At 36.9% G+C, this 10,086-nt stretch overlaps 1 long non-coding RNA gene across 1 annotated transcript in view; it reads right to left on the reverse strand.

Moving 5' to 3' along the window:
• The window catches only part of LOC108314747, a 40,783-nt gene that overhangs the window by 23,736 nt on the left and 6,961 nt on the right, over positions 1-10,086 (reverse strand). The window contains exon 2 of the long non-coding RNA XR_005202671.1: positions 6,747-6,847. This is a non-coding gene — a long non-coding RNA (uncharacterized LOC108314747). The remainder of the gene's footprint in view (positions 1-6,746; positions 6,848-10,086) is intronic.

Here is a 10,086-nt window from a genome sequence, read left to right on the forward strand (position 1 = left end):
AAAAAAAAAAAAAAAAGCAGGAGTTTCAATCCTAGTCTCTGATAAAATGGACTTTAAATCAACAGAGATCAAAAGAGACAAAGAAGGACATTACATACTGATAAAAGGATCAAGGCCTCAAGAAAAGCTAACAATCCTAAATATATACACACCCAATACAGAAGCACCCAGGTACATAAAGCAAGTTCTTAATGACCTACAAAGAGACTTAGACTCCCACACAATAACGTGGGAGACTTTAACACTCCACTGTCAATATTAGACAGATCAATGAGACAGAAAATTAACAAGTCCAGGACTTGAACTCAGATCTGGACCAAGCAGACCTAATAAACATCTACAGAAATCTCCTCCCCAAATCCACAGAATATACATTTTTCTCAGCACCACATTGCACCTATTCTAAAATTGACCACATAATTGAAAATAAATCACTCCTCAGCAAACGCAAAAGAATGGAAATCATAACAAATAGTCTCTCAGACCCCAAGGCAATCAAATTAGAACTCAGAATTAAGAAACTAACTCAGAACCACACAACTTCATGGAAACTGAACAACTTGCTCTTGAATGTTGACTGGATAAACAATGAAATGAAGACAGAAATAAAGATGTTCTTCGAAGACACAACATACCAGAATCTCTGGGACACATTTAAAGCAATCTCTAGAGGAAAATATATAGCAATTAAGTGCCCACATGAGAAGCAAGGAGAGATCAAAAATTGACACCCTATCGTCAAAATTGAAAGAGCTAGAGGAGCAATATCAAAAAAACTCAAAAGCTAGCAGAAGACAAGAAATAACTAAGATCAGGGCAGAACTGAAGGAGATAGAGACACAAAAAATCCTTAAAAAAATCAATAAATCCAGGAGCTGATTTTTTGAAAAGATCAACAAAATAGACAGACTGCTAGCCAGATTAATAAAAAGGAAAAGGGAGAAGAATCAAATAAATGCAATAAAAAACAATAAAGGGATATCACCACTGATTGATTCCACAGAAATACAAACTATCATCAGAGATTACTACAAACAACTCTATGCACATAAAACAGTAAACCTGGAAGAAATGGATAAATTCCTGGACATATGCACCCTCCCAAGCCTAAACCAGGAAGAAGTTGAAACCTTGAATAGACCAAAAATAAGGGCTGAAGTTGAGGCAGCAATTAATAGCCTACCAACCAAAAAAGGTCCAGGTCCAGATGGGTACACAGCCAAATTCTAACAGACATACAAAGAGGAGCTGGTACCATCCCTTCTGAAACCATTACAAACAATACAAAAAGAGGGAATTCTTCCCAAATCATTTGATGAGACCCACATCATCCTGATACCAAAACCCAGAAGAGACTCAACAAAAAAAGAAAACTTCAGGCCAATATCCATGACGAACATAGATGCAAAAATATTCAATAAAATACTGGCAAACTGATTGCAACAGCACATCAAAAAGCTTATCCATCACGATCAAGTAGGCTTCATTCCAGGGATGCAAGGCTGGTTCAACATACACAAGTCTATAAAAGTAATCCACACATAAACAGAACCAAAGACAAAAAACACATGATTATCTCAACAGATGCAGAGAAGGCCTTTGACAAAATTCAGCCCTTTATGCTAAAAACTCTCAATAAACTAGGTATCAAAGGAACATATCTCAAAACAATAAAAGCTATTTAAGACAAACCTACAGCCAATATCATACTGAATGGGCAAAACAAGAATGCCCTCTCTCACCACTGCTATTCAATATAATATTGGAAGTCCTAGCCAAAGCAATTAGGCAAGAAAAAGAAATAAAGGGTATTCAATTAGAAAAAGAGGAAGTCAAATTGTCTCTATTTCCAGTCGACATCATTGTATATTTACAAGACCCCATCATCTTAGCACAAAATCTCCTGAAACTGATAAGCAACTTCAGCAAAGTCTCAGAATACAAAGTCAATGTGCAGAAATCATAAGCATTTCTATATACCAATAACAGACTAACAGAGAGCCAAATCATGAGTGAACTCACATTCACAATTGCTACAAAGAATAAAATACCTAGGAATACAACTAACAAAGGATGTAAAGGACCTCTTCAAGGAGAACTACAAACCACTGCTCAAGGAAATAAGAGAGGACACAAACAGATGGAGAAATATTCCATGCTCATGGTTAGGAAGATTCAATATCGTGAAAATGGCCATACTGCCCAAAGTAATTTATAGATTCAACACTACCCCATTCAAGCTACCAATGACCTTCTTTACAGAACTGGAAAAACCACCTTAACTTCATATGGAACCAAAAGAGAGCCCACATAGCCAAGACAATCCTAAGCAAAAGAACAAAGCCAGAGGCATCACGCTACCTGATTTCAAACTATACTACAAGGCTACAGTAATAAAAACAGCATGGTACTGGTACCAAAACAGAGATATAGACCAATGGAACAGAACAGAGGCCTCAGAGGCAACGCCACACATCTACAACCATCTGATCTTTGACAAACCTCATAAAAACAAGCAACGGGGAAAGGCTTCCCTGTTTCATAAATGGTGTTGGGAAAACTGGCTAGCCATGTGCAGAAAGCAGAAACTGGACCCCTTCATTAAACCTTACAATAAAATTAACTCTAGATGGATTACAGACTTAAACATAAGACTAACACCATAAAAACCCTAGAAGAAAACCTAGGCAAAACCATTCAGGACATATGCATAGTCAAGGACTTCATGACTAAAACACCAAAAGCACTGGCAACAAAAGCCAAAATAGACAAATGGGACCTAATTAAACTCGAGAGCTTAAGTACAGCAAAAGAAACAATCATTAGAGTGAACCAGCAACCAACAGAGTGGGAAAAAATTTTTGCAATCTACCCATCTGACAAAGGGCTAATATCCAGAATCTACAAAGAACTAAAACAGATTTACAAGAAAAAAACAAACAAACCTCTCCAAAAGTGGGCAAAGGATATGAACAGACACTTTTCAAAAGAAGACATATAGGAGGCCAATAAACATATGAAAAAATGCTCATTATTACTGATTATTTGAGAAATGCAAATCAAAAGCAGACTGAGATACCACCTCATGCCAGTTAGAATGGTGATCATTAAAAAATCTGGAGACAACAGATGCCAGAGAGGATGTGGAGAAATAGGAACACTTTTACACTGTCGGTAGGAGTGTAAATTAGTTCAACCATTGTGGAAGACAGTGTGGCACTTCCTCAAGGACCTAGAAATAGAAATTCCATTTGACTCAGAAATCCCATTACTGGGTATATATCCAAAGTATTATAAATCATTCTATTATAAAGGCACATGCACACGTTTGTTCACAGCAGCACTGTTTACAACAGCAAAGACCTGGAACCAACCCAAATGCCCACTGACAATAGACTGGACAAGGAAAATGTGACACATACACACTATGGAATACTATGCAGCAATAAAAAATAATGAGTTCATGTCCTTTGTAGGGACATGGATGAATCTGGAAACCATCATTCTCAGCAAACGGACACAAGAACAGAAAATGAAACACCACATGTTCTCACTCATAGGTGGTTGTTGAACAATGAGAACACATGGACACAGGGAGGGGAGCATCACACACTGGGGTCTATTGTGGGGGGGGCCAAGGTAGGGACAGCGGGGGGGTGGGGAGTTTGGGGAGGGATAACATGTGGAGAAATGCCAGATATAGGTGATAGGGGGATGGGGGCAGCAAACCACATTGCCATGTGTGTACCTATGCAACAATCTTGCATGATCTGCACATGTACCCATCATTAATGGGTACAAAAATACAATTAGAATCAATAAGATCTAGTATTCAGTAGCACAATAGAGTGACTATAATTAACAATAAATTATTGCATATTTTTAATAACTAAAAGAGTGGAATTATAATGTTCCTAATACCAAAAAAATGATAAATACGTGAGGTGATGGGTACTCCAATTACCCTGACTTGATCATTACACATTGAATGCCTGTATCAAAATATCACATGTACCCCATAAATATATACGACTATTATGTACCCATAACAATTTTAAAATGTTTTAAAAAGATGTTCCTTTCCATTTTAGGCAGTTGTTACATTTTATTTTTAAATTTTATTTATTTATTTTTGCAATGAGGTCTCACTCCATCACCCAGGCTGGAGAGCAGTGGCGTGACCATGGCTTACTGCAGCCTAGAACTCCCAGCTCAAGTGACTCTCCCATCTCAGCTTCCCAATTAGCTGGGACTACCATGGTATGCGCCACTACACCCAGCTAATATTTGTTTTAAGAGATGGGGTCTTGCTATGTTGTGCAGGGTGATCTCGAATTAATTCCTCCCTGGATCCGACGCAATGTTATCTGGGTAGTTGGTCTCTGGGTATCTGGTCGTTGGTCTCTGGGTATCTGAGCCAACCTACAGTGTGGTTGGCTCTGCTGCTGCCTCTGACTTGAAGGCCTCTGAATTCTTCCCCTACTGCTAGGACCTGACCCAAGCATTTCCCATGCATCAGACCACTCAGTGTTTCTCAATGAATGAATGAATGAATCTCAGGGTTAAACCTACCCTCTGCTCCACCATCTCTTCCCACTCCTTCCAAACCCATCTTTTCCAAGTTGTTCCTGTTCCATCATTAATTAGCTAAACAGAACAGAAGAGAAGAGGAGGTTAGTGATGGGGAGTGTGAGGGTGAGCATGTCACTGTCATGGTGAGAGGTCACCATAATTCTAATGAAGTAATATAACTTGGTAGAATATTAAGTGTCACTTTGTTATTTATTCCCTCTATTAGAGAAAGAATATATCATAAACAAGTTAGAATAGAAAAAATAAAAGACAATAATTCCACTATCCTAACCCAATTTCTATTAACATATTGGTATACCTTTCTTCTGTTGTTTTTCACATTCATAATAATTTAAGTTGTAAAACACACTTTTTAAAAAGGTTTACTGTTTCTTCTATTGGAGAATAATACTTGAAAGCAAATGCACTCAATTACTCACTCAACTAATATTTCCTGAGTTCCAAATATATGTAAATCACATGCCAGGCACCATGGAGATATGAAAGATAAACCAGATACACTTCTTATCCTCCAGAAACTTTCGACCTAGAGAAGAAAAAGACTTTTACATAAATATGTAAAAGGTAGCAAGTGATAAAGGCCATAACAGAGATAGAGAAAAACGCCTCTAGGGAATCACACATTTGTAGGGTCACCTTAAAACAACTGGGAATCACATGCCAGCATTTAAAGTCATTAATAATGTAAGTACTAAATGCCAAGTCATTAATAGCAATATTTTTTGTTTTATTTTTCCCATTCAACATCAATTTTCTAAGTATTACAAGTTTTATTTCTTTATTAAACCAAGTCATTTGAAACCTTCAAAATGTGAAAAATTTCCTAATTCACACTATAATGCTCTATTGCTTTTAGATGCCATTTTCTAAGCTTATAATATATTCAGACACTTCTACTCAGATGACTTAAAGTAGTACAGTTGATGTAAAAAATATTAAGAAATCCTGTGTTGTGGCATTTAGTAAAACTACAAGAATAGTTCTGTGTATCTCATATAAACCCAAATCATCTTGTCAGAAACTACTCTGTCAGAATAAAATATTTCTATTCTTCCCATGCTTTAAAAAGACATTCAGTGGCTCTAAAATCTTTTTCAAAGCATGACCTTTTCGTTCTTTCATGGGAGTGTGTGAGGGTACCTATAGTTTTCGAACTAAATAGCATTTGTAATCACTTCGTGTGATTCTAAATTATACCAAATATGTTTGATCTTGGGACTAAAGAAATGTTTCATCATGTTTACCAATTTTTTATGCAAAATGATAAAACTGTTGGATGTGGCTCATAAATATTTTATTAGGTTTTATATATGCATTAAATTAGAGAGGTGTCTTATTTTCATGAATTTATTACAACAATTTAAGTAGTAGTAATAATAAAAATTTGCATTTAAATAATTCTTTTCTCCTGGGAACTGAGTGCTTTTGCACATCAATTAACGCCGGATGGCAGCGTCATTATTGCCAACTTTATTATTCCATCTTTATAATGCGCTGCTTTGGGTTTTTGTTTCTAGCCTCTGCCAAATTACTTGGCTGGCTATTATCAGGCCTCACATTTGCCTCCAAAACCAGCCTTTTTGGAGGATTAATTGTATAACAGAATAATATACAACTCTGTGTCACACAGTAGAAACTCTATGATAATTGAAAGTTCTGCTTTCACCAGATATAGATTAAAAGTCCTTACATGGCTTCACTCTCTCTTTTTTTGAAACGAAGTCTTGCTTTGTCACCTGGGCTGGAGTGCAGTAGTATGATCTCAGCTCACTGCAACCTCTACCTCCTGGGTTGAAGCAATTCTTCTGCCTCAGCCTCCTGAGTAACTGGGATTACAGGCAGCTGCCATCGCACTCAGCTAATTTTTGTATTCTTAGTAGAGACTAGGTTTCACCATTTTTGCCAGGGTGCCATCGAACTTCTGACGTCAGATAACTCGCCCGCCTTGGCCTCCCAAAAGTGCTGGGATTACAGCTGTGAGCCACTACGCCCAGCCTGTAGCTTCACTTTCAATCAAAATCTATACCACTAAATTACATACTATTAAAAATTACCAAAAGTTATTTTTCTACCATTAACAAGTTTTCCTTTCTAACCACTAAATACCTCATATAAAGAAGTTGCTTACACACTAAATAAAATAGTATCTTCACAAGTGTTGTCCTCAGAGACTAAACGGTTGTTGGCATTTCTCTTCTCTGAAAGTGGACATGTTTAACTTGACATTTATAGATGGGCTTCAGTCTGCAAATTCCTAGAAGTTCCCAACAGGGAAAGAACAAAAGACAAGAGGGTTTGTCACTATAGCTGGTGCCAGACATTTGAATCTGCTGTTCTTGGGATATCTGCCTAGGTCCCTGATCCAGTTTTGTTTTGAGGATTCAACCTGGCCCAGAGAGTGAATCTTTCTGGTTACAGACTGAAGCTTCTTTGGGAATTGAGTGGAATTTGGAGTCACTTCTCTGATCTTCTTTTCATACTTTTTTTTTTAAATTTAAAACACAATTCTGTTATGCCTGGTTATTTACAATAATTTCCTTCTCTTTGAAACAATGTCCAAAAGTATTAGGAAATCCTATGAAATGTTTCACCTGTGGGCTTTGTTTCTTATTATTAATATTTAAAACAAATATTCACAAATGTAATTCTTCTGTTTTAGAAGAAAAGCTATGTGAGAAAGAATAGACAGAGGGAAGAACAGGCCTCTGGTTTTTGACAATATAGTTACTGTATGCACATTTCTGCCAAACCCAAGATGGTGAATTACTGTAACTTAGCTCTGCCAACTGCCCAGTTTCTAGAATCTAGACTGTTGCATATTTCATGAGTTTGCCTTTGAAGTCAATATCTTATCTCTGGCTATTCCAGAGAAATCCCAAACTACTGGAAATTTTAGCATACATCAAAGGCTTACAATTTATAAGCAAGTTTCATTTAAAATACCTTGTGTATTCTATATTTCATCTATTTAAAACAGGCAAATACAGAGAAAATGAAACTACATTTTAGCTATTTCATGTGTTTATAGGATAGTTCAACTATTTCCTCAGACTAGGGAATTTTGATGATTCAAATTCATTTCCATTAAACAATGAAACTAGAATTCAAATAATTTTTATTAATTGTGTACCATGTACAGGGCACTATGAGGGAGATTAAAGAGCTACGCAATTATGCTACCAAGAACCGGATGCCAGGGATTTTAAAAAACATAGTCTCTAAAAGTCAAAATCATCCTGGTAATATGTGTATTATCCCAGTTTTACAGACAAGTAAATTGAGGCTCAGAAAAGTTTGATAATTATTTGAATTCACACACAGCTTATTAAATGTAAAACCATTGTTCAAATCCAGCTGCTGATTCCAAAGCTACCACTCTTTGAACTGCCTTCATAATTCACTATCTTATTAAAGTTTGGGGTCGCTTTTTAAAATTTTAGTTGTGTGTGTGTGTGGTTTTTTAAATTTTGTTTTGTTTGCTTGTGTTTTGAGACGTGGTCTTGCTCTGTTGCCCTTGCTGGAGTGCAGTGATGTGATCATGACTCACAACAGCCTCAACCTCCCAGGCTCAAGGGATCCTCCCACCTCAGCTTCCGGAGCAGCTGAGACTACAGGCACAAGTCACCATGCTGGCCTATTTGTAGAGATGGGGTTTTGCTATGTTACTCAAGCTGGTCTCAAACTCTTGGGCTCAAGCAATCGGCCTGCCTCAGCCTCCTAAAGTGCTGGGATCACAGGCATGAGCTGCCATGCCCAGGCTGTGTGTTATTCCTCTTAGGAAATGTGAAGTCTTTTGGTGAAAGTTTATTGTCCAATGATTAAATTGTAACCTAACATCTTTAGGGAGCTTCTCCCTGAAAGTAACATTAACAATATTTGGACACTGCTTTAAGCATTTTTTAGACGGTGGGACTTGCAAAACAATAATATGAAAGTTTAAGCCCCTCTGCTTTGACATGTTGTTTGCAGTTTCCTATCCAACCAAAATATAGAACACCTGTTGAATGCATAACCTGTTTGGTTATTTTGAACAAATTAATTGAATCAATTTAAAAAGCAAAAAACACACCATTAGAATGGCTAGAACTCCCCACCCCACCCCACAAAAAATGATAGTATTAAATGTTAGTATAGACGTGAAGCAACAGGAACTGTCATTCATTGCCAGTGAGACTGCAAAATGGTGCAGCCAGTTTGGAAGACAATTTGGAAGTTTTCTTACAAATTGAAACCTAGTCTTACCATATGATCCTCGATATTTACCCAAATGAGTCAAAAATATGTGTACACAAAAAACTCCACACCAATGTTTATATATGTTTAGACATAATTTGCCAAAACTGGAAGAAATCAAGACGTACTTAAAATGGTAAATGCATAAATATACTTTGGTACATCCAGTGATAATGCACTATTAAGACTCAAAAAGACATGAAGGTTACAACTGATACCACAGAAATAGAAAGATCAGAAGACTCTACTATGAATAATTATGCATCCACAAATTGGGTAACCTAGAAAAAATAAATAAGCAACTAGAAACAGGCAACCTACCAAAACAAAATCATGAAGAAACAAAATCTGAAGAGACCAACAATGGTGAAAAGAATGGACAGTAATAAAAAGAATGAGAAAAGTACTGGACCAGATGGCTTCACTGGTGAGTTCTACCAAATATTTAAAGAAGAACTTCAATCTTTCACTTCTAATTTAATGTCAGTCTTTTTCAAACTCTTCCAGAAAGTTGAAGAGGAGAGAACACTTCCAAACATTTTATGAGCCCAGCATTATCCTCATACCAAAGCCAGATAAGGATACCACAAGAAAAGAAAATTACAGACCAATATCCCCAATGAATATAGATGCAAAAATCCTCAACAAAATACTAGCAAACTGAATTCAACAGCACATTAAAGATATCATACACCATTATCAAGGGGGATTTATCCCTTGGATGCAAGGATAGTTCAACATATACAACTAAATAAATATGATACACCACACTGACAGAATGAAAGACAAACACCATATGGTCATCTCAGTAACTGCAGAAAAACATTTAACAAAATTCAACATCCTTTCATGATAAAAACTCTCAATAAATCAGATACAGAAGGAATGTTCCTCAACACAATAAAGGCCAAGTATCACAAGCCTACAGCTAGCATCATACTCAATGATGAAGGCCGAAAGCTGGCTGAACATGCTGGCTCACACCTGTAATTCCAACACTTTGAGAGGCCGATGTGGGAAGATCACTTGAGGCCAGGAGTTTGAGAGCAGCCTGGCCAACACAGTGTGACCTGTCTCTAAAAAAAAAAAATTTTAATTAGCTATGTGTAGTGGCACACAGCTATAGTCCCAGTTACTCAGGAGGCTGAGAGAAGAGGATCACTTGAGCCCAGAGTTCAAGGCTATGGTGAGTTATGATCATGCCACTGCACACTAGGCTGGGCAATAGAGCAAGACCTTGTCTCAAAAAAAAAAAAAAGA

This window comes from Cebus imitator, unplaced genomic scaffold, assembly GCF_001604975.1.
Source record: "Cebus imitator isolate Cc_AM_T3 unplaced genomic scaffold, Cebus_imitator-1.0 Scaffold160, whole genome shotgun sequence".
Taxonomy (NCBI): Eukaryota; Metazoa; Chordata; class Mammalia; order Primates; family Cebidae; genus Cebus; species Cebus imitator.